General features: G+C 47.6%; 2 long non-coding RNA genes across 4 annotated transcripts in view; both read right to left on the bottom strand.

Moving 5' to 3' along the window:
• LOC111753295 (uncharacterized) overlaps positions 1-9,949 on the bottom strand; it is a 51,055-nt gene extending 41,106 nt beyond the window's left edge. For all 3 annotated transcript variants that reach the window (XR_002791314.2, XR_010042324.1, XR_002791315.2), the window contains exon 1: positions 9,812-9,949. This is a non-coding gene — a long non-coding RNA (uncharacterized LOC111753295). The remainder of the gene's footprint in view (positions 1-9,811) is intronic.
• Positions 9,950-20,229: 10,280 nt separating this feature from the next.
• On the bottom strand, positions 20,230-22,541 carry LOC106027758 (uncharacterized). The gene is made up of 2 exons (XR_001201335.3): positions 22,048-22,541; positions 20,230-20,692 (listed from the first exon to the last, which is right to left on the bottom strand). It is a non-coding gene; the product is annotated as an uncharacterized LOC106027758 (long non-coding RNA).
• Positions 22,542-22,622: the final 81 nt, after the last annotated feature.

The following is a 22,622-nucleotide window of genomic DNA, read 5'->3' as shown; positions in this document are numbered from 1 at the left end:
AAAAAAATAGATGTGGTATTTTTATACAATGGAGTACTACTTACTTACAATGAAGATAAACTTGAGACTTTTTGCCTCCCTGGTAAACAGCCATGGCTCAAGCGACTGGTGGGTGACCCAGGAGAGAACCAGGCAGCCAGCGTCTCCTGAGATCTGCTCCATGTTGGATCTTATGGAGCTGGGCAACAAAGCAAACCCCTCACTTCCCTGGTAGGCAGCGGGGGCTGAGAATCAAACATCTTTCCACCCACCCCATCCCCATTAGCAAATGGGAACCAGAGGTCTGAGCATCTCTTGGAAGGATGACTGTATGCAATATAGGAAATATTGGAGATTTCCTTCTACTATTCCTTTAAAGGCAAATATTGTTATCACTGTTTTGCTTTGTTTTGCTGAACTGTATTGCTCTATTCAATACTCTGTTTTGATAGGTTTTATGATGTTCTGTATTTGTTTTGATTTTGCTATACCTGATTGAATGGACAACTATTGTGAAGATAACGAGATATACTATGGTACCTATTACTGTTATTCCAATAACCTGCTCTGAAGTTCTGTACCAATTTCACTGCATTGTCTTGTTTGGCTTTATTCTGTCTTGTTTTGTTGTATTTTACTACCTTCAAAATAAAAGATTTTTAAAAACCTTGAGATTTTTATAGGTAAATGGATGTAACTTGAGACTATACTCCTAAGTGAAATAAATAAGACTCACATGTGTAAACATTGTACTGTCTCACTAGTGTGAGAAACTGAAACAAACAATATGTGTATATATATACAATACAGAATGTACATATCCAATGTTACCTCTTAATTACTGTTTTGAAATTTTGTTTTATTTTCCTCTTTAAAATATATTTGAAATGAAAAATGTTCTAAAATTAGAAAAAAGTTTGCTTACATTAAACTATGGTCTTGTTTATTATATTGTCATCTCTTTAAAATTTCAAAAGTAGTTTTTATAGTAAATGTTTCACTAAATATTTGTTATTAATTAAAGGTGTCCAGTCAGGCATGGTGACATACCCCTAGCACTTGGGAGGCTGAGGCAGGAGGATCACCATGAGTTCAAAGCCAGCCTTGGCTATAGCAGTGAGTTCAAGGGCCTGCACTGCATAGCAAGATCCTGTCTAAAAAAAAAAAAGACATATCCATGTACAATAAAATACATGTGGTTTATTTTAATAAACTTTAGGCTTTTTTTAAACTATCTAGGCCATTAAGACTAAATAGCTAAAAGTCAGGCATGACACTGCATACCTGTACTCCTGGCTACCCAAGAGGCTGAGGTAAGGTGATCTCTTAAGCAGTAGTATTAGCCCCTCATCTCAGGAAAAGACAATCTTGCTAAAAAAAAAAAAAAGAAATACTTCTCTGGTTGATACTTACACTGCATTTCATTGATGACAAACCTGGGTTTAATAACATCCCCAGGATTATTGAGTGCCTGGGTAATATGATCATCCACCATACACATCATGCAAAATCCTTCTGCATGACCTGAAAGACAGATGTCAATGCCCCATCTAGCAAAATACAGCTAGATAGTAAACCATAAATGAAAAGCACATTCCTGAAGTAGATAATGGCATAGCTGCTAGGTGTATGCACTTATCTCTCTACTTTTATTTTAATTCACTAAAAAGCCTAAATGTAAGTATACATGACTCTATTTCATGAGAAGAAAAAAGCTCAGAGTAATAAATCTGCCCAAGGTCGCACAGTCAGACTCGACTCATTCTTTTCTGAATTTCAAAGGCTGTGGTCTTAGTGATAGTGTATTGGAAAATCAGAATTTTTTTCTTGTACTACCATTAGTTTCAGATGGTGAAAGTGCATCTCCCACAACAGGAGTTAGAAATTTCTGCGTAAATATTCAGGCTTTCCTGGTCACACACTGTAGTCTCTATTTACATTTTCTTCTTCATAAAAGGTCTTTTAAAAATATAATAAATGGGCCATGCACGGGTTGACTGCGGGGGGGAGAGGCAGACACCAGCCCTCCCGTTAGTCAGCGCCATCTGTGCACCGAGAGGAAGGAGAACAAGAAGTCAACAAGAAGCGAGGACTTCCTGTGAGTCTGCCCTTGGTGGGCTGAGGGAGAGCCAGCCCCAGCCTCTTTCAGAAAAACCAACATTCCTCCCACCCCCATTAAGTGACAGGCTGACCCAGAGAAACACAGGCTGCGATGATACCTGATGAGGCAAAACACAACTTTGTGTTTGTAGTGTTTAGGGTTTCACTGACTTTTCAGGCCTAAAGCCTGTAGTCTGATCATCTATTCACAGGATAACAACAGGCAATGTAGCATCCACGGGGATCTCCTTCTGAATGTGATGGTCAATGTTAATTCCCTACTATTTGGTTTCAAAATCCTGTATCATTCTCATTGTGTTGTTTCATTGAGTTTACTCTGTTTTATCTTGTTTGATTTTGTTGTATCTGATGGCATGGGCAGCTATTTCAAAGACAAGAAGATATGCTATGGTAGCCATTTTGGATTTACTATTATCTTGTTTTGAAGTCATGCATTGAATTCATTGGTTTTTTTATTGGTTCTATTTTGTTTCTGTTTTGTTTGATTTTACTATGTCTGAAGATATGGGCAGCTATTTTGAAGACAATTAAAAGCATTATGATAACCACTGCTGATTTCCTATTATCTTGTTTTGAAATCCTGTGTCACACTGTCTTGTTGTAATTGGCTTTATTCTGTTTTATTTTGCTTGGTTTTTATTCTAAAATAAAAATTTAAAAAAATATATAAAAATGATTCCTAGTACATGCTAGTGGTGTTACTGACAATTAGTGGCTGGAGGCATGGTATACTACTAAATATCCTACAAAGAACAAGATATGCCCTTAAAGAAAGACCTGACCCCAAATATTAATAGGTTCGGACTAGACAAAAGATGTTCAGAACTTACTTAATAAAGCTTTAAAGTCCTTGAAAGGATCAAACTATTCCTGGTTAACTACATCCTACAATAAAACTCACGATGTAGGCAGAATCTCTGAAATGAGAAATACACTAGAAAGTATAAATGACAGATTAGACACCACAGAAAAAAACATTAGTGAACTTGAAGACACTCATTATGGGTAGAAGATAGCCATAATACAGTAAAGGAAAATAGAAACCTTAAAATAATAGTAACAAGAGGGAAGTGTATCAGTGAGCTGTAGCACAATTTCAAGTGGTCTGTGATATGCATTTAATTGAGGTCTGAATGTAAAGGAATGGAAGAAATACATCAAGAAGTATTTATCTAAAAAAGAACAACATGAAGAATTTTTTAGGGTGATGGAATGATTTTCTGTTCTGAGATGAGGTGGTGGTTTTCATGAATGATATACATGTAGGGAGTGTTCTGTTGTTTTGTTTGGTGTCAAGGGGTTGCTGTGTACTTCGACCAGGCCTTAAACTCACCTTGTAACCTAGGCTGTCCTTGAACTCACAGCAATCCTCCTGCCTCATCCGCCTGAGTGCTGGGATTACAGGCATGCACCACCACACCTGGCTATACATGTGTTTAAGCTCAAAGACCTTTACCCAAAAAGAGTTAATTTGATTCTGTGGAATCTATGCTTTTTTAAAAACCAAATGTACATGCACATATTTAAGAACCTCACTGAACCCCAAGTAGAACTGCTTAAAACAAGAAATAAAACCTTAATAGCAGCTAGAAATAATAAACATTTCAAAGGAAGGAAAACTGACAACAGACTTCTTGTCAGAAACAGGGCAGACCAGCAGAGTACGCAGTAAAGTCTTTCAAGTACTAAAAGAAAAATAAGATGTCAACATCTTTTACAAAGATGAGATTTGCACATCTGGGAAAAAAACAGCAGTAGCTTTTCCTGTGCCTTTTCTCACATACAACAACAAAATCCCTGGAACTGCATATTCAACCATCATAAAAAGACCCTGAAATGTAAAGAGAAAAAGAGACACACTAGAGACCTCAGAGTTCCAGCATGCCACAGTGGTGGTTTCTCTAATTTTCTTTGTGCCTCAAATATTCCAAACCTGGAGCTGAAGAAGTCTGCAACCTGGAAACAGCAACAATGCTCAGAGCAAAGACCCCACAGAAAGCCTGCCTGTCCTACCCAACCAGCGGCTGAGGAAGGGGCAGCCTCGTGTGACAGACAAGCTTACAAAAACTTGTTCTGCACCATCTTCCATATGTATCCGTGCATCTTCCCACCTCAAATATTATGATTATCTTTAAAAGTCTTTGAGCGCACCTTTAAAATCCTTCTGTCTGGGAAGGCACCACCCCTCCCAATTCCCAGAGACAGGGAATGGCTAAGGCAGAAACTCCACAAATTTAACACTCCAGGACCATGCCCCCTCCGTCTGGCCTGTACATACATGGGGACATTATTACTCTGCATGAATCAGCCCACGTCCAGGTCCCAGGCAGCCAAGGACCACGCCTGTGGCTTAGGGCCCACTAGAACTACTCAGATGAGCGGCGCCCATGATTAACCCTGCCCGGCTTTGCCCAACGCTGTCCTCTCATTCCTGTCTTCTGCTTCTTGACCACTCTGTGTCTTTCCTACACGGTCCTAGGTAGCACACCATGCCTCCTGTCTGCAGGATGTATAAATACACTGAAACATATTTTTCGTAAGCCTCTCCTGTGCCTCCACCTAAAGCTGTTCCTGACTGACTATTATATAAAAGAACAGCCACACTCTGCAGGGCAACTGTGACTCCAGCTCTACCCACACGTGCACTGCAGGGGCCTGGTGGAGAGCCTGGACTTCACTTGCCAGGCTCTAAGGAACCCAACCCAGCCCCTGGCACAGATCTAAGGGAGATGGATTAGGAGCTGGAACTTTCCTCACAGTGTCTGTACGTCCCCCCAGCTCCACGCAGGTGAAGGTATGTGGAGCCAGCACGTCCACCCTCACCCAGTAACTCGGAGGTGTCCCTTCTAACCCCATCCCTCAGGGTCACAGTCAGGACCGTGTGGTAACAGAGCTACTCCCACTGCAGCGTCAGTGGGGACCCTGCAGAGATGCAACTTCCACTCTCACCCACAGCAGCAAGGGCCCCAAACCCCACTTTGAGTCAACAGAGGCCGAGTAGAGAACCTAGACTTCTACCTCAGCCTGAGCTCACTTCCTCTGCCTGAGCAGTGTCAGAAAAGCTGGCTAAAGCGGAGGTTGATAGACCCAGGGTGCCATAGTATCATGCAAAGTCACCCAGGTTTCAAGTGAGAAATCGTTCACTACACCAAAAACCAGAAATCCCTCAAACAAAAATTGTAACACTCTGACCTGCTTCTAAATGTAAGTAGAAAAAGAATATTTAAAACAATTATAATTTAAGAGAGAATAGAGGGACAAAAAAAGGTAACACTTCTAAGCTTCCTTCAATCTGGTAAAATGACACTGCCAGTAGACTGATAAATCATGTATGTTGAGCCAGGCATGGTGGCACATGCCTGTAATTCCACCACTCGAGAGACTGATACAAGAGGATCGTTGTGAGTTTGAGACCAGCCTGGGCTACAAAGTGGGCTCAAGACCAGTCTAAACTGCATAGTGAGGTCCTATCTCAAAAAAGACCCCCAAAATTATGTATAATGGGATACCTAGAGCAACACAAAACGACACACTCTTGCAGTCTGAGAGCTGGGTCAGAAGAATCTCAAATTTGAGCCTGACCTAGACAACTTATCAAAACCTTGTTTCAAAATAAAAAGTGAAAAATGGACTGGGGATATAGCTCAGTGCAAAGGTCCTGGATTCAATTTCCAGTAACAAATAAATCAATCACATATTGATATAATGTATTAACAAACATAATCTTACCAAATGCTGTCTATAACAAACCAAATTCAAGTGTAGAACTGTAAGTAAGCTGAAAGTAAAAGAATAAAAAAGATACTCTAGGCAACTACTACTCAAAAAAAGGCTATGTTAATGTCAGATAAAGTTGGACTGCAGATCAAAGGCCCTGTGTTCAGTCTCTAATACCGAATAAATGAATGAATGATGACACAGATGGACAAAATGGACACAGAGAGGGGCACTGTATATTTAAGGTAATTGATGCATTACACTTTTAAGGATAACTTCATTAGGAAAACAGCAATCCTGAAAGATGTGGTGGCACATGTCTGTAATTCAATTAATTGGGAGGCTGAGACAAGAAGATCACAAATTCAGGTCCAGCCTGGGCAACTAAAGTAAGACTGCTTCAAAATTTTAAAGCACTGGCATAGCTCGGCAGCAGTACACTTGCCTACCTGTGAAGGCCCTGGGCTCAATTCACAGCATCACAAGGAAAGAAACAACAATCTTAAATGTGTTTTTACCAAACAACAAACCTGAAAAATACATGAATCAAACTCAAAAACTGAGAGGTACAAAGAAACACCTACGTTTAGAGATTTAAACCTCAACCTCTTTCTGTCAATGGTTCATTGAGTAATTCAACAGAAAATCAGAAAATATATTGAAAAATTCAACAATATTCTCAGCCACCAAATCAAACTAACATTTATAGAAACTCCATCCACCAAGATCAGGGAAATGGCAACTGTAGCCAGGTTTGTTCAAGCAAGTGAGTTCCTCATGACCTGGCAGAGAAGGCTACTCCCAGTGTGAAGGAGACACATGCCTCCCTGGGACACAGCTCTGGACCTCCTTGTAGCCGCTGAGGACATGGGAGGCATGCCTGGAATGTTGCATTCCTCCCACCACATCCAGCTCTGGAGATGCAGTTTCACTGGGAGAGAAGGAAATGGCCCTGGGAGGCTTTGATACGGTGCAGAATCCTAACCCCAGTAGTCTAAGCACCCCACAGGGTTTACAAGTGGAGATTATCTGTGGGTCTCCCTTGAGAGAGACAGGTCAGCCAAGAGCAGGGACAGATTTTGGAGGTTATGCTGCAAGGCAGGGACACAGGGAGAAGCTCTGCACACATCTCTGGGTGATCTATGCCCTTCTGTGCTGTGTTCCCCCACAGCGATGATCAGTGAGCCAGGGAAAGAGCTCATACTCTGCAAGGCTCTAGAAAGAGTGCTCAGGACCCACTGGAGGCAGGCAGCACAGGCAACTGCCACTGTGACTCTAGCCAGCCAGCTCTACTGCAATCAGTTTATACCTCCAGCCTCAGCTCACTCGAAGTCCTGTGGGTGCTGGAAAAGGCTCTGGGAAAGGCAGGTGGCTGTGAAGGGATGCAGTGTCCAGGGAGCCTCACGAAGACCCTCTGCAGACCCAGAAATGTGATTGTCCAGACCTCTACAGCTGATACCACGACTCAGGTGTCTTCTTGCTGCCCACTGCAGCCCTGTCTCTGGGCCAGCCTCTCGATGCCACCAAGCCACTCATGAATGAAGCCAACCAGAAGATCACCATTCTGTTCTTACAGCCACATGCCTGCCACTGCCAAGCATTCTGGGAAGACTCTGGTTCCTCCAAAACTTCACACACAGAAACCTGGGTTCCCAACAGTAATGCCTGCCCTATTTGATAACAGGTCCTCTGTTCCTACAATCTACTGCTTAGGATATATCACTGCAAAGCTTTCATTCTGTACTGGCTTTCTGAAGAACCGAATCTGCTTTCAAACAGTGGCTTTGCAAAGATTCCAACTACTGGTCACAAAAATTGCTCATGAGGTCTTAAGTTTTGCAGTTTCTCCTCCCTGGAGGAACATTCGACAAGTCACCTTGTCAAGTCCCAAGAAGCCCAGAGCTGGCAGTGGCTTTCCTTTATGAATCCTTCACTTAAGTAACAACAAAAGCATTTTCGCAAAGCATTTATATCACAGACAGCCAGTTTTGCATCTGCATTTACTGGCTGCTTCAGATCTGTCCCCAAAGGGAACCTGGTGTCAGAGACTAATGCCCCACAGGTCAGATTTCTAGGCCATCCCTGAGGGCTGCACAACCCTGGCTCTGGAGATGTCCTTGCTCAGAAGCCAGCACACATTCTCAAGGGGACCTGATCCTCCACAGACGTGTGGCCTAACTGAAGTTCAGGGCACATCTCCATGGACAGAGGTTCCCCAGGGTCCAGAGCCAGGTACAAAGTGGGTCATAGCACAAGAAGCCTCTGTCTCTAAAGATGCAATCTGAAGGTAAACTGAAACACAATGCCAAGAGCTGCAGAAAGCATCCCTAAGTGGGAGGAAAGTCACAAAGTCACACAAGTCTTTAAAGGCCCAGGATACAGTGGCCCAGGAGAAGTAGTGGGCATCTTGCATCGGGTGATGCAGGTTTGGTAAGGTCTGACACTCCTACTGTTTTGCTTTAATAAGAAACAAGTAGAAAATTACAAATATGTAACCACTAGGTCCCCTCCCAAGTGAGGGGCTGTGGTGTTTGAACTTCAGTAACGCCCCTGCCTCCTTTCCAGCAGCCTCTGGTGCCAGATTCTAAAGCAAAGTCAGGAAAACCACGGGAAAAGCAGGTAAAGCAGGGAGACGATGTAAGTGGGAAGTAGTGATTCATTCCTTCCCAGTAACTTCGTCACCCCAAGAAGTCCCTGTGAACTCCCAACCTTATCTACCTCGGGGTTTTCAGGAAGTCTTCTTCCTCTGCAGTCATCCTCCCTGTGGCTAATGCAGAGGACACTAGTGATCAGAGCCACCTGCACAAGGATCACCTTTTTCCTTAATCACAGAATGCAGAGCACAAACTGTCCAAATAAGACAGACTTTGGTTTTTAAAAAGCCAAGAGAAATGCAGAAAAACCCTACGGAACAGCACATGTCCTGTGTCCTGCATAATCAGATCCGTTTTTCTGGGAAGTGTGACCTGCCTTTTTCTTTTCTGTTCAGTTCTCACTCTGTCACACAAGCACTTTGGGGAACCACCCAAGCTAGACAACCAGAGAGCTGGGCACCTGCTGTTCATCTCCTGCTCTCAGGAGTCCCATTCCTGATGAAAAACAAGCTCAAGTCACAGCATAGAGGGAGGGAGTGGTGAGCACAGGTTGACATGGGTGGAGGGACACTTGCGTTCCAACAGGACAATGTGGAACTCATTATCATTCCAGTAGCAGGAAAGGGGATCGGCAAACTCACACACCGTGCTTTATGTCCCTCTTCCCTAAACCCTAACTTTGCATTTACAATCAAAAGCGAGTTCTGCTTGCAAACATAATTCAATCAGGTGTCATCCTGCCTGCTGGTGTCTGGAGGGGGAACAGACTCTTCCTAGTCGGGTTGAAAAGACTGGCTCCTCTTGCATTAGAGGTGGCTCCAGTAATCAAATACTTTTTTGGCAATTCAGATTAACCGAACACTTGATGGGCTGGGCAGGCAGCTCTGCAGCCCACCAATGCCCTACCCACTGGCTCCCCAAGGACACAAACAAGTCCGCCCCACGGGCAAAGCTCGGTTCAGCATCGGTCTCCTGATACGCAGTTACGGGAAACGTGTCGCGGGGCAGGCGGGAGGCGGGAGAGCGTGGGACGTTGCACGCACGGAGGCACCTTAGACGTACCCAAGGAAACCCGAAGTCCGGGAGTCCCCTGAGCTGGAGGCGGACCCGGGATTGAGCCTAAGAGACGTGCGAGCTGGTTCACCCCGGACCTTTGGGCTTCGGGGGCCGCTCTTGGGGCCCGAGAGTCGGCCGGTTTCCATAGCAACCGAGCAAGCCTGACCCCCTGCCCTACCAGAGTTCACCGCGCGGGAAAACGCTCCGCGCGGTCCCGCGGCCCTGAGTGCGCGCTCCGCCGCTCCCCACCCGCAGCCTCCGCGCCTGGGACCCCGCAGCAGCCAAGCAGGCCCGTCCGCGTGACTCTCACATCCGCCGCCCTTCGTCGCGCGTACCGCACTCACCTCCAGCACAGCCAGCCGCAGCCGGCCGCAGCCTGCGGGCTCAGTCGCCGCGTTCCCACGCCTGCCGTTAGCCCGGGCCGGAGCCAGTGATCCGCGCGCGCCGCGGCGCCTCCTGCTGGCCGCTTAACGGCAGGGGCGGGGCCTCTATGGGGCGGGGTCTCGTAGAAGGCGGGTCTAAGAGAGGCAGGACGGTGACCTGGCACTTCGACGCCCAATAGGCAGAAACGGCACCTAGAGGGGCGGGACCTCGAGGAGAGGGCGGGGCATGATTAAAAAAGTTGGCGTGTGCACTGGCGCCTCCTGCCGGCCTCCCAGTGGAATTGGTTTGAGGGCGGGGCCTCGACAGAGGGGCGGGGCTGGTTCTAAATCCTTGCGGCACCCGTAGCTTCCAGGCTCTAAGGTGGTTTGACCCATCTCCATTCCCATCTTCTAGTAGCATAGAGAGTGCAAGATAGGGTGGCTACGGAACTGTGCCCCTCAATTTACGAGCATCTAAGTCTTTGAAAGGAAACGGGTGGCGAATTTTTTCCCTCAGAAGTCAGAGCTTTAAAAGAAATTGCGTAGTCGCACACTGATTCTAAACGCGGCAAAATGGGGCCAGGTCGGCTCTGGGGCTTTGGTTCTTCTGCCTTCCCTTGTAATTTGTTTTCTTTAAAAACAAAACAGAACCACAGGCTTGTAATCCCAGCGCTTTGGGGCTTACGGCAACCGGATCACAAAGTCAAATTATGCTGGGCGAACAAATTAGTGACACTCTGCCTCCGAATAGAAAAGAGTACTGGAGATAAACTCATTGAGAAGGCGCTGGGTTCAATCTCCAGTACCGAAAATATAAAAAATAACTCTGTCCTTAATACTCGGGGAGGAGTTTATTTGCTTTTTTATAGTAATGACCTCATCATATTCGAGGTGGGTTGAAAAAAGGGAAAACATAAGTACACTACCTGCACTATGCTAGGCCCTTTACTAGGGCCTTGAACATCAACGCTAGGAGGCACATGTTACTCTTGATTCAGATGATTCAGAGGAAACAAGCTCAGAAAGTCAGATTGTTGACAGTTGAGCCAAGACTTGACCATGAATCTTTATAGGAGTCTCATGAATGTCCTCCTCCTTGTTCTCCTGGACTGGGAGACTGTAGCCAGAAGATATGCTGCAATACAAAAAGGCAGTGTTTAAATAAACAAGTTACAGAAAAAGACATATTGCCACAAAACCCTGTCCACATGACCAGACCTCTCCCTGAACTACTCATTGGCAGAAATTGACCAACTACCACCAGGGAGGGGACAGATCTGGCATGCTGTCTGTTCTTGTAAATAAAGTTTTATGGGTGGAGAGTTTTACGCTTTTGTTTCCATACTGTCCAATTTTTTTCATGCAATAGAGACTGACTTTACCATTCAAAAGCCTAAAACATTTTATTACCTGGCCCTTTGTTAAAATTTGGGGTGAAGAACTTGGTCCAGGTAGAGCTCTTCTTGCTAGGACCCAAGAAAAGAAGTGTGAAAGCTCGAGTTTAATCCAGTGTCCAACTTTGTAGATGCGGAACCAAGGCCAGGAGCAGTCCATGGTGTTATCAAGTTCACAAAAATTAATTACATTGACTTTTTTGACATCTGGGGCTGTGGAAACCTACAAGGACTTCCCCACCCCCACCCTGGAGCTAGCCAACTCCTGGACAGAGAGTTAAGCTGGGCCTGTGCCATGAGACATGAGAAGCACCTGCCTCTCCCACTTTGTCCTCTGACGGCCAGAGGAGATGTGGTGTAGTCAACAGTTGTCATTCCCCTCCGCTTGGTCTCATGAGGACGGACTGCGACCCTGCCTCAGTGTTCTTCCACTACCCCTAAGATTACTTGGCAGCTGCTTTCCTGGCTGCCCAGATAGGACATACAGTGGTGCCCTGCCCCAGGGAAGGATCTGGGTCCATTATTAACATCCCCAACCCCAGTAAGACATGATGAACCCAGCCAGACCTGGAGATTCCCTGATTTTAGCCTCCCCATTTTCCCAGAGACATGACAGTTATTAATCAAATAATCTCAATCCTGAGAACTGCCACTATGACAGCTTCATGTCACCTATTCCCCCATAATGTACTTTATATTTTTATAAATATCCTAAACTTTCTACAAGGAACAGAAATCACTTAATAAAAACAATTAAGGAGTGTTATTTTTTGAAAGGGAATTAAAAATCAGCAAGAGTGAGGCATCTTGAAATAATTCAGTAGGAACAAGGCAATTTGACATTTTCTTTACTTAAGCTCTTTTGTCTCCATTGGGAACCATAATATTCACTGTGAGGGTTCTTTCTCTTCTTCTTGATCTAAATGTTTGCCAAACACTGTGCTCATACAAAATAGCAATTTCAGCCAGGTGTAGTGGCCTACACTTGTAATCCCAGCACTGGGGAGGCTGAGGCAGGAGAGTCATTCCAAAGTCAAAACCAGCCTGGAATACAAAGTAAACTCCAGGCTAGACTGAACTGCATAGCGAGACCTTGTATCAAAAAGATAAACAAAAACAAACAACAACCAAAAAAATAGCTTCACAAACAGGATCCCCTGCCAGCACGCGGAGCACGACATTAAAAAGTCATGTGCCGATGCCATTCTCTAGACTTCATGGAGCTATAAAACGGAAGATGGAAGACACTTGGGCCTTCTTGCTCTCCTTCCCAAAGAAAAGCCTTAAAAAGCAGGAGGGGAGGTCCCTGCCCATAGTTGCCACTATGGGAACTCAGATGTAAACAGGACTTCCAGGGAGGCAGCCAGAACCAGGAATTCGCCCCTGTCTGCAGACAGGGTAGCCCTTCCAAAATTGGGTCTGCTCTTTCCTGAATGAGCTCCATCTCTCCTACCTGCTCTCCTGACCCTGCATGAGCTAGTCTGGCACACTTGTAGGCACACATGCTACCCAGCTGAGGTCTCCATAACCATCCAACCCCAAGGCCCCAGGGTATGGGCCTTAGCCAAGTAAAGAGCCCCCAGGACTTGGTCCTGTGCTCCTCTCGGTGGAATGAGAGTTCCGAGCAGCCAGATTCTTGGGAGCCCTTGTTTTCTTTTCTCTCTATCTGTCCCCACACAGCCATGGGGCACACAGGGTAACGCAACACTGACACTGGACAATCACAGCAAATAGACACCAAGAACCCATGACCAACAACCATGGTTCTCCAGGCACATCCTACAAGAGCATCTTCTAGAATTTAGGATTCAGACTTACTTGTGGGCTGTAAAATCAGTGCAGTGGGATGCAGCCTGCCACTTGAAAAAATGATATAGAACAGAGTGGGGTGGGATGGGGTATCAAAGATTAGACTAGGACTGGGCAGTCTCAATGCTTGCATACCCTGCTTTGTATGCTGAAACCCAAACCCCAAGGTCATGGTATTAAGAGATGGGGTCTGTGGGAAGTGAATGGGCCATGGGACTGTGCCCTGGTGAAAGGGATCGGTGCCTTCCATAGATAGGAAGCCTGCAGGAGCCTGCTGGTGCAGTCAGCCTCTGGAACACAGCGAGAAGCAGCATCCAAGAAGCAGAGCACAGTCCTTATCAGACACCAAATCCCCAGCACCTTGGTCCTGGGCTGGGCTTCCAGCCTCTGGAACTGTGCCATTTGCTCCATGGCACTTTTGTGATGGCAGTGCCAATGGGCCAAGACTAAGACAGGACAGGACAGGATGGACAGGCTAGGGCAGGAAAGCCCAGGGCCCATCACCCAGGTCAGGGATATGCACACTGGATCACGGTTTGAGATGTGTTTCTTAGAGTGGCTTTTTATTAAAAATCCTGGGGAAGGCTGACATACCCTGGGAATAGATAAGGTGTCTCCACTAACCCATGTGATCTGAAGCTGTCCCAGGTGCTGAGACAGGCAGGTCTCAGGAATACAGGTAATCCTTTCCCAGGCTGGCTGCAGGCCAGCCTCAGGGGTGGGCCTCCCAGGCCCCCTATACTGCCGTGAGATTGACAATCAGACTGGGGCCCACTTTGAAGCCAGACGGGCATAAGAAAGTTGTCAGGATGAGTTGAGGGATGTGTGGCTGAAAGACCCACTGGTACCAGCCATGCCTAGTCTAGAAGACCCAGGTCCTGTCCCAAAGGTCAGATGGATAAAGACAGTCACCTCCCTGGGCACAGACCCATAATCTTTTTTCTTTAAACTGTTGCTTTACTGAGGTTTTGATGCCCCTTTATCTTGTGGATGTCAGTGGGGTCAGCTGGCTGCTGGGATATAAATTCTGGAGGGAACAGGCTCATAGCTTCCCCCCTGCCCAGCTGAGCCCCTAAACACAGGACATTCCAGACATCAGGGTCTCCCGCTGCCAGGCCAGAAGCACTGGGCACGAAGGGACCTTGCCCCCCGGAGATGGCACTGGCCCTCCCCAGCTCTCAGAGGCAGCCTAACTGGGGTGAGAGCACTGCCCCTCAGACCTCCCAGAGCTGGGGTGAGGTTGCCAGGGCCCGATGTGGCCGCGGGAGACAGGGCTATGGTGGGACTTCAGGGAAACAGATTTCATTGCTGCCCAAAGCTCACCTCTCAAGAAGCAAGACAGCTGGATGCCACAGCCAGGGAGGAATGAGACACCAAGACCTTACACCGAAGTCCAGAATGCCTTTTAATATAACAAGTTTTTAAATGTAAACATTCACCATATTTTATGATCATCCCCTCTTGATCAGACTTTTATGGCAATTTCTGTCACATAAAAATGGAGAGCTGCGGCAGGAAGTGGCGAGAACAGCGGCCTCAGTGTTCACAGTGAGGGAGGGAATGTCCTGAAGGGGTTCGTGGCAATGCACCGGCATTTTGACCAGCGGCATCTGTGTGGGGTGGGAGCCGGCACCTTCTCTCCAGGGCACCTGCTTCCCAGCCTGGGACAGGGTCTGCTGTGCCCACCAACTCGACCTCTGCGCCACACTGGTAGCCATGGAAGTTGGTAATGCCACACATCCGGGTTATTTATTTGTTTATTTGAAGACAAGGTTTTCTTATATAGTTCAGACTGGCCTTGAACTTGTGATTTTTCTGTCTCTGTCTTCCAAGTACTGGGATTATAGGTGTACACCACCACACCCGGCTACATCTAATATTTTTTAAAATTATTACTCAGTGTTTTTAAGTCATCTCTTCCAGTGCCGCTCTGGGAGAGACTTAGGGACACTGAGTTTCTGTGGAAACAGCAAGGCAGACACCTGGGCATTAAACAATCCCAGCTTTGCTCTGCTGGCTAGAAGGAGTGTGCCCTTGAGCAAGTCATCAACCTGTCTGTGCTTTGGTGTCCTGCCATGGAGGATCAGTTACCAGGGAGGCTGTGCTGGTCACTGAAGGACATGTAGAAAACTGCCCCCCAGAGACAGAGACTGGGAGCTCCATGCAGGTGGGCCTCCTGCCTCCCCAGTTTCCTGTTCTTTCCATGAACAGCTGTGGGATTTCCTGGCTCTTTCTGGATCCCCATGTGCAGTTCCCAGAGCCTGCACCTCAGCCCCCTGCTACAGAGCCAAAGGCAAGTGTCTATTTCCCAGCCCGGGGAGCTTTGCCCCCCGCCACTTAGCACCAGCAACATGAAACCAGAATAGATACCATGAGCAGCCTGAGGTCCCCCCACTTCCCTCGTCCAAAATCGGGGACTACAGGTACCACCCTAGGAGAAGGTGCCTGATCTCCTTGCTGACCATGAGTGGAAAGGGAGCTGCTGGTGAACTGAAGCCTGGGGCTACAACATTCATTCCCTATAAACTTTTGGGGGCATCCACACACTTGGGATCCCTGTGGCCACCAAGGCTTTGTACCTTCAGATCCAGGTGCCTTTGGATTCCCAGCCTGGCCCTCCTCGCCCAGCCACCCAGCGCTTTCATTGGGTCAGGTCCCCGAAGCCCTGGGATGTCCTGGCCTCTCCCTGTCACTTCCTGCCTCACCTCCCTGTCCACCTGCCCTGGCAATGCCCACAAACTCAGGCCCAGAGTGTCTGCCAGGCCACTGCCAGAGACCTTCCTGGCTCCTTGGAGCGTGGCAGCAGCTCCCCAGGATCACCCTGGACACGATGGTCCCAGGACAGACAGGAAGCAATGTGCAGCTGAATTCCCACTCTGCCGTTAGCAAGCTCCTGGGACAGAGCCTGGGAGAAGTTCTTCCTGCAGTGTCTGTGGTGTGTTGGAAAAGATCAGGGTCTGGGCTGTAGTAAAACCAAACCCTGGGCAAGTCACTTCCTGAATGAAGCTAAGGAAGAGAAAGGTGTACGAGAAGCAGGTCTGGAATTAGAGCTAATGGAGGAAATATGGCCGGGACTCATCAGAATGCTCTCCTCTGTCTGTCCAGACAAAGGAGTCTGTCCAGACACTGTCTGTCCAGCCTGTCCACAGTTTGAAATTTCACCGTTAGTGATTGTTTCCCTTGGCAGACACCCCTGCATTGGCTTATTTTCCAAGTGGACTGCTATCAAAACCAATTAGGACACCAGGCTGGGCACCATGCACTCTTATCCTGTTACATCTCCCCTCGATACTGCAAGGTACCTCTTCATTATACCCATCTTAAAGCTGAGGACACTGAAGCTCACAGAGTTTAGGGAACTGACCCAAACTCTCACTAGTGGGGTTTTCCAGATCTGATCTCAACTCTAGTGAGCACAGAGAATGATAGGGAGCAGAGAGGAGTCCTTAAGTTAAAAGGAGGCTGCACAAGGGGCTTAGCTCAGCAGCAACAAGCACCTGCCTGGCAGATTGTGTTTGATCCCTGGTCCAGGGAAATGCACCAGGAGGTGTCAAGGTGGTTTAATACTGGCTTGAACACATGGGGTCCCAGGTGCTAACACCCTGGGCTGCCCTGGAATGTGCAAGTGAAGCATAGTAAGGCACCCTATCTTGGCCTGTCCTCATCCACCCCGTCCACATGGGATTTGCAGAATCAGAACCTTGAGCTCTGAGACAGATGCTTTCTCCAGAAATGCTGAGATTTCGGTTCAGTTCTTGTCCAGGTGGTAGTGTGCAGACGGGCGGCCCAGCAGGGAGCATGCTGTTGGGCACCTGGGCCCTGGCGAGGTTGAAGGACCAGGTCACTTTGCCAAGGCCCCATACAGGGGAGCCTGATGATTTGTCCCCCAAGCCTATCAGAGTGACCTCTGAGAGTTGCTGTTTGGCACCCAGCAAGAATCCAAGTGTTGATGTCACGAGCCCTAAACAGGAAGCAAGTGTTCAAGTTGCCAGGATCTGCTTCCTCCACTGCTGCAGAACGACTGAAGTTTCCAGGATGAGAAGAAATGGCCGGGCCCACAGAGTCAGAAAGGCCGACTGCTGGCTCCTTTTCTGTGCTGAGAAGCAGCAATGGTGGAGTACAGCATCCAGTTGTGTGCGTCTGCATCTCCTGCCACCACACTCCCCACTGCAGGAGCTCCCCAGAAAGGGGGAAAAGGGGAGAAGGAGCAGAAATTGTTAGTGTCAGAAGATAAATGTGGTCTCCAACGTGGTGACTTTTAACTGCTCCCACCATGCTGCCACTTCAGGGCTCCCCAGTCAGCATGGCCCAAAAAGTTCCATCAGGATCTGCCCAGGGCACACTGTTGAAAAGAATCTGACCCCACACAGGCTGCAATTGATTGGTTCTGTCTGCCTTGGTCAAGGATACTCCCCATCCCTCATCTACAAGCTGGGTGACTTTTCGTGAACAGGGGACAATTCCCCTGTCAGGACTTTGGCAGCTGAGAAGGAGACCCTGGATACCAGGCTGCACAAAAACCTCCAGACTCTTCACTAGATTCCTCGAGACCTTAAAAAGCACCTCTTGGCCTGTTATTCTGCAATATGCCCTTTTCTGAAAGTATTAATGTTGGTTGTATTACAAAACATTTTCTAAAGTAGAAACACATTATGAAGTTAATTGCTCCTCTGTGAAAATGACTGAATCTTTCTTTCTCAGTGGGCAGCCAAAGGAAGGTCTACCTGTTACTGGAAGGAACCTGACACCCATCTTTTGAGGAAGGGCACACAGGCCTCAGGACTGTGCTCTGGGATAGAGTTTGCAGATCACTTCCCATGATGCTTTGCTCCAAAAGCCCAAATGATTTGTGGATTCCGGGCCACTTCATTTGGACACCTTGATATGTCTGCAGGGTACTGGGAAGGTAGAGGTACCTCCAGATGGCATAGTAGTGAGTACCAGCACCAAATGCCACAAACAGATGCCAGATGAAATGGGCAAAGAGGTTCATGCTGTCATTCTTGAAGAATACCATGCCCAAGCAGTAGAAGACCCCTCCAGTCATCAGCTCCCAGGTGCCTTCAGTGTTGGGCTGTCAGTAAGGACAAGTATAGTGCACAAGTCAGAGGAGCAGCCAGCTACTCTCCCACTCCCCAGAGTAAAAGACACATAGGTCTTTTACTATGTGTAAATGAACCAGCCCAGAGTCCCTGAGGGGAGTCTCAACATTGTGATGTTTTCAGGTCTTCCCATATTATTTCACAAATGTACCATGTTTCTATCAAAATCTCAAGGAATACATCTATGGATTTTATATTTTTTAAACTGTACCTCATCTGATTAAAACCCGAAGAACTGACAGCAGCACCTCGAACAGGTGTTTGCACACCATGCTCACAGCAACGTTACTCACAGGAGCCAAGAACTAGAAGCAGCCCAGGCATCCATCAGTGTGAATGAGTGTAGAAACAAAGGTAGTATACACGTGCGGTGGGATGTTCAGCCTAGAGAAGGAAGGTCATTCTGACACCTGCGACAACATCGATGAAACTTGAAGACATGATGCCCAGTGAAATAAGCAACTACACAAAGGATACAGATGGGAAAAGTTCGTTTCTGTGAGGTGCCCACAGTGACAGAAAGTAGAAAGTGCTATCAGGGGCTGGAAAGAGGGCAGAGGAGCTGTCCTTTGATGGTATGGAGCTCAGATTGCAGAATGAAAACTGTCCTGTGGATGGATCGTAGAGTTGGTTGAATGATATTCTGAACACACTTCATGCTTCTGGATTATAAAGTAACTGATGTCCATGGTTAAAAAGTAGAAAATAGAGAAAAGACAGCAGGAAAAAAATAGTATCCATAAGCCCCAGATGTGAGCACCCACTGCAGGCTGGTTTGGGGAAAAGAACCTGAGCAGGCCAAGCAGGACACGAGCAAGAAGAGCCCAGCCCCTTCCCCAGCTGGGAGATGCAGCCACCATTAAGAGCATCTCCCACTAGCCTTCCAGAGTTTTCCTCACACTCACAATATGCAGCACACTCAGCCAGGGATGGTGGCACACACTTGTAACCCCAGCACTCAGGAGGCTGAGGCAGGAGGATTGACACCAGTTCAAGACCTGCCTGAGATACATTGTGAGTTCAAGGCCAGCATGAACTATAGAGCAAGACCTCGTCTCAAAAAATAATAAACAAATAAATACAGTGAGCAGCATGTTCCTTGTCACATGGACAAGCACACGAAAGCATCGTGTTTAGGCAGGTGCACCCGGCACCCCTATCATCCTGCAGACAGCTGAATTGTCCACTAAGCAGAGTCTCTCAGAGCTCAGACAGACAGACAGACAGACAGACAGATCCTGCTCAGTCTTGTCTCCACTGTGCATGTGTGATCATCACCGCACAACAAGGTATCCCTAGTCATCGAGAATCCCCACTGGACGTTAAGGCTACAATAGTAGCAGCACCAGGTGTCCCAGCACTCGCACTGGGCCAGGCCCCTATTTGTGCCTTACCTGAATTGCAGTGTCATCTTTACAGTCCATTTTTTGTTTGTTTGTTTGTACTTTTTTTTTGTCTTTTTCCTTTTTATTGGTACTGGGGATCGAACTCACGACTACCTGCTTGCAAGGCAGGCGCTTATGCCGCTGAGCTAAATCCCCAGGCCCCACCTTTACAGTCTTAAGAGGTGGCCGTTCCACTGTGGACAGCCACGGAAAAAAGGGACCACAAGAGGGCAGAGAAATGCATGCTGCAGAATGGCCCAGGAAATTAAACTGTCAGTGTCTGCCTGCACATCCCCATATATTTGCGTTTCAATTGTATTTTATTTATTTATTTATATTTCCTGGGGATTAAATCCAGGACTTTCAACCGAGCTACATGCCCAGCACTTTTTTACTTTTATTTTGAGACAAGTTCTCACTAAATTCCTAAATTTCCCACATAGGGCCCAAACTCTGCCTCAGCCTCCCCGAGTGTTGAGATTAAGGGGTGCACCGCCACACCTGGCTGCCACCTACATTTTTTAAATGCAGGACTGGGTGGCAGAGCAGCTGCCTCGCATGTATGAGGGCCTGACCCTCACACTAAAAAAACTCACTAAATAAATTTTTAACAGAAAAAATGTGCACAAAACAAGCTATTATTAATCACAACTGAGCATCATATTGGGAAGGAAGTGAGAGCGCATTTTTATACATATATTGAGAGAACATATGATTAAATATACATTTATTATACGTACATATGTGTGTGTAAACATTTCATACATGATATGATGAATGTCTTCCAACTTGATAGCTATAACACATACGCTTACCTAAAAGTAACTTGGAGGGAGAAAGACAATCTGGAGCATAAATACAAGTCCAAAGGGACAGCGGGAAGTGACAGGGGAGAAAGGCGGGACCAGAGTGCACTGCCAAAGACCAACGTGCAGTGAGGCCACGTCGGGAAACAGCTGCAGCCTTGCACAAGAATAGGCCAAGGCTGGGGCCGCAGCTCCACAGCACAGCGCTCACCTCGCGCAGGCGAGGTCCCGGCCCGGATTCCCCAGCAGAGCAGAGCACAGCCAGGCTGCGTGATGAGAGCCGCTTGTGCATGTGAATTTCACGAAAGGTGAAGGAGATCGGTGGCTGGTCATGCGGAGAGTAAGACCATATCCAAACAAAACTGGCCTGGGAGTAAAAAAGTGAAAACCACAGAGAAAACTACAAAAAAAGCAGGAGCTTCCAGGCACGGTAGCACAAGCCTGTAACTCCAGCACTCTGGGAAACTGAGGCAGGAGGCTCGTAGACTCAAGTCCAACCTGGGCAACTTAGTGACTTACAAGACCGTATCTTGAAGTTTAAAAATATGGAAAAGAGCTAAGGAGGTAGCTCAGTGTGAAGGCCCCCAGTTAAATGCCCAGTGGGGGAAAAAAAAAAAAAAGGAGAAACCATAGGTAGCTGTTTAGACAGCTCGGAAACTTGCAAGAGGAAGACTTTCCCATCTGACACTGAAAGGAACATGACGCCTGACCGTTCTGTTTTTAAAATCTGTTAGGCTTGACTACATTTATCAATAATAATGACTTAAAAATAATAACTGTCTAGCTGGGGCTTGCTTACTATGTAGAAGTCCCCCGGCACCACACACACACACACACACACACACATGCACACACGCACGTTAAGTACAAATGCAGTGACTCAGGCCGCCAGGACCCCAACACCCAGTTGGGGAGAGGGGGCCCCACTCCACCCAGCTGCCCCAAGCCTGGACTGGCCTCTCCCCTCTCAGAGCCTGGTGTCCTCACCCATGAACTAGGGATGTCACCTCCACCTCCAAGGGATGGGATGCCTAGGATGGTTCAGAGTGCAGAGACACGGAAAAGAGGAAGTTAGCACACAGCTCAGCCCCCAAAGCCAATTACATTCCTCTCCTTTCCGGGGCTGGGGATGGAACCCAGGGCCTCTCCGTGTGAGGCAATGCTGGGCTCCGCCCTGGTCCTTTCTGTCCTATTTTACCTACTCTCCTCACTTTCCGCGCTGGTCCTGGCTGGCAATCCAGGTCTAACATATAAGGCATTGCTTATTGTCAAGGTATAAGCTTTAGGGTCAGAGATCCTGAATTTTGCTTTTGTTCTTGCCATGCTGGGTAAGGAAGCCGAGGCCTCATACAGGCGAGCAAAGCTCTGTACCCCTGAGCTGCCCCCAGCTCTGTGTCCTCCTGAGGGACCCAGTTTTGTGAATTATCTTCCCACTGTGCTCCAGATACACTCTGATTGCTGCGCGCAGATGTTCTCATAGCCAAGAAGGCAGAAGTGCAGGGGCTGGAGGGCTCTCTCGGGGCCAGGCAGAGAGGGGTGAAAGAGAGCCTGCAGGTCCCTAAGCGTGAACCTCCATGTTCTCCTGCCCTTGGAGCTAAGTCTCCCTGACCCACTGAACCTCAGTTTCCCTAGTTGCCAAAAGAAACACTCTTGAGAGTCAGGTGGCACTTGGACACTCCCGCACCCTCCTGGGGTCCACACAGAGGCGGGGACGGGACTTACCATGGAGAGGACGACCAGGGCCGGGAAAAAGCCCACCACCACGTAGCATAGGAGCTCCACTAGTTTGTACCTGGCAGGAAGACAAGCCGCGGTGGCCTCAGGACAAGCCCCTCAGTGAGGAAACAGCACACAGCTCCCCGATGCTGAGGAGAAGCGGATACCCTGATGGGGACACTGAGAGGAAGGGGCTCTAGGCAGCATCCCTGGGCCCAGAATCCACCCAAATCTTTCTTTCTTTCTTTCTTTCTTAGATACAGGGTTTCACTATGCAGTTCAGACTGGCCTTGAACTCACTTTGTAGCCCAGGCTGGCCTCAAACTTCCAGTGATCCTCCTGCTTCAGCCTCCCCAGGGCTGGAATTCCAGGCATGCACTACCACACCTGGAAGAGCCACAAATCCCCCAGGACTGGTGAGTAAGGTGGGCCGGGGCACAGCGTCATGTTTATGAGCCTGCTTGTCGGTTGGATGGCACTGGATAGCAGCGTGCGCTGTGTTTTTATCACACCCTGCAAAGACAATTAGGAAAGAGGATTTCCAGAGCTGCTTCAGAAAGCGGAAAGAAGGACCAGAGGAG

The sequence above is a fragment of the Cavia porcellus genome, unplaced genomic scaffold (assembly GCF_034190915.1).
Source record: "Cavia porcellus strain 051 isolate PalLab524CR breed Dunkin Hartley unplaced genomic scaffold, mCavPor4.1 scaffold_23, whole genome shotgun sequence".
NCBI lineage: Eukaryota > Metazoa > Chordata > Mammalia > Rodentia > Caviidae > Cavia > Cavia porcellus.
The sequence above is the reverse complement of the archived record's forward strand: the minus strand, read 5'-3'. Positions and strand labels throughout refer to the sequence as shown.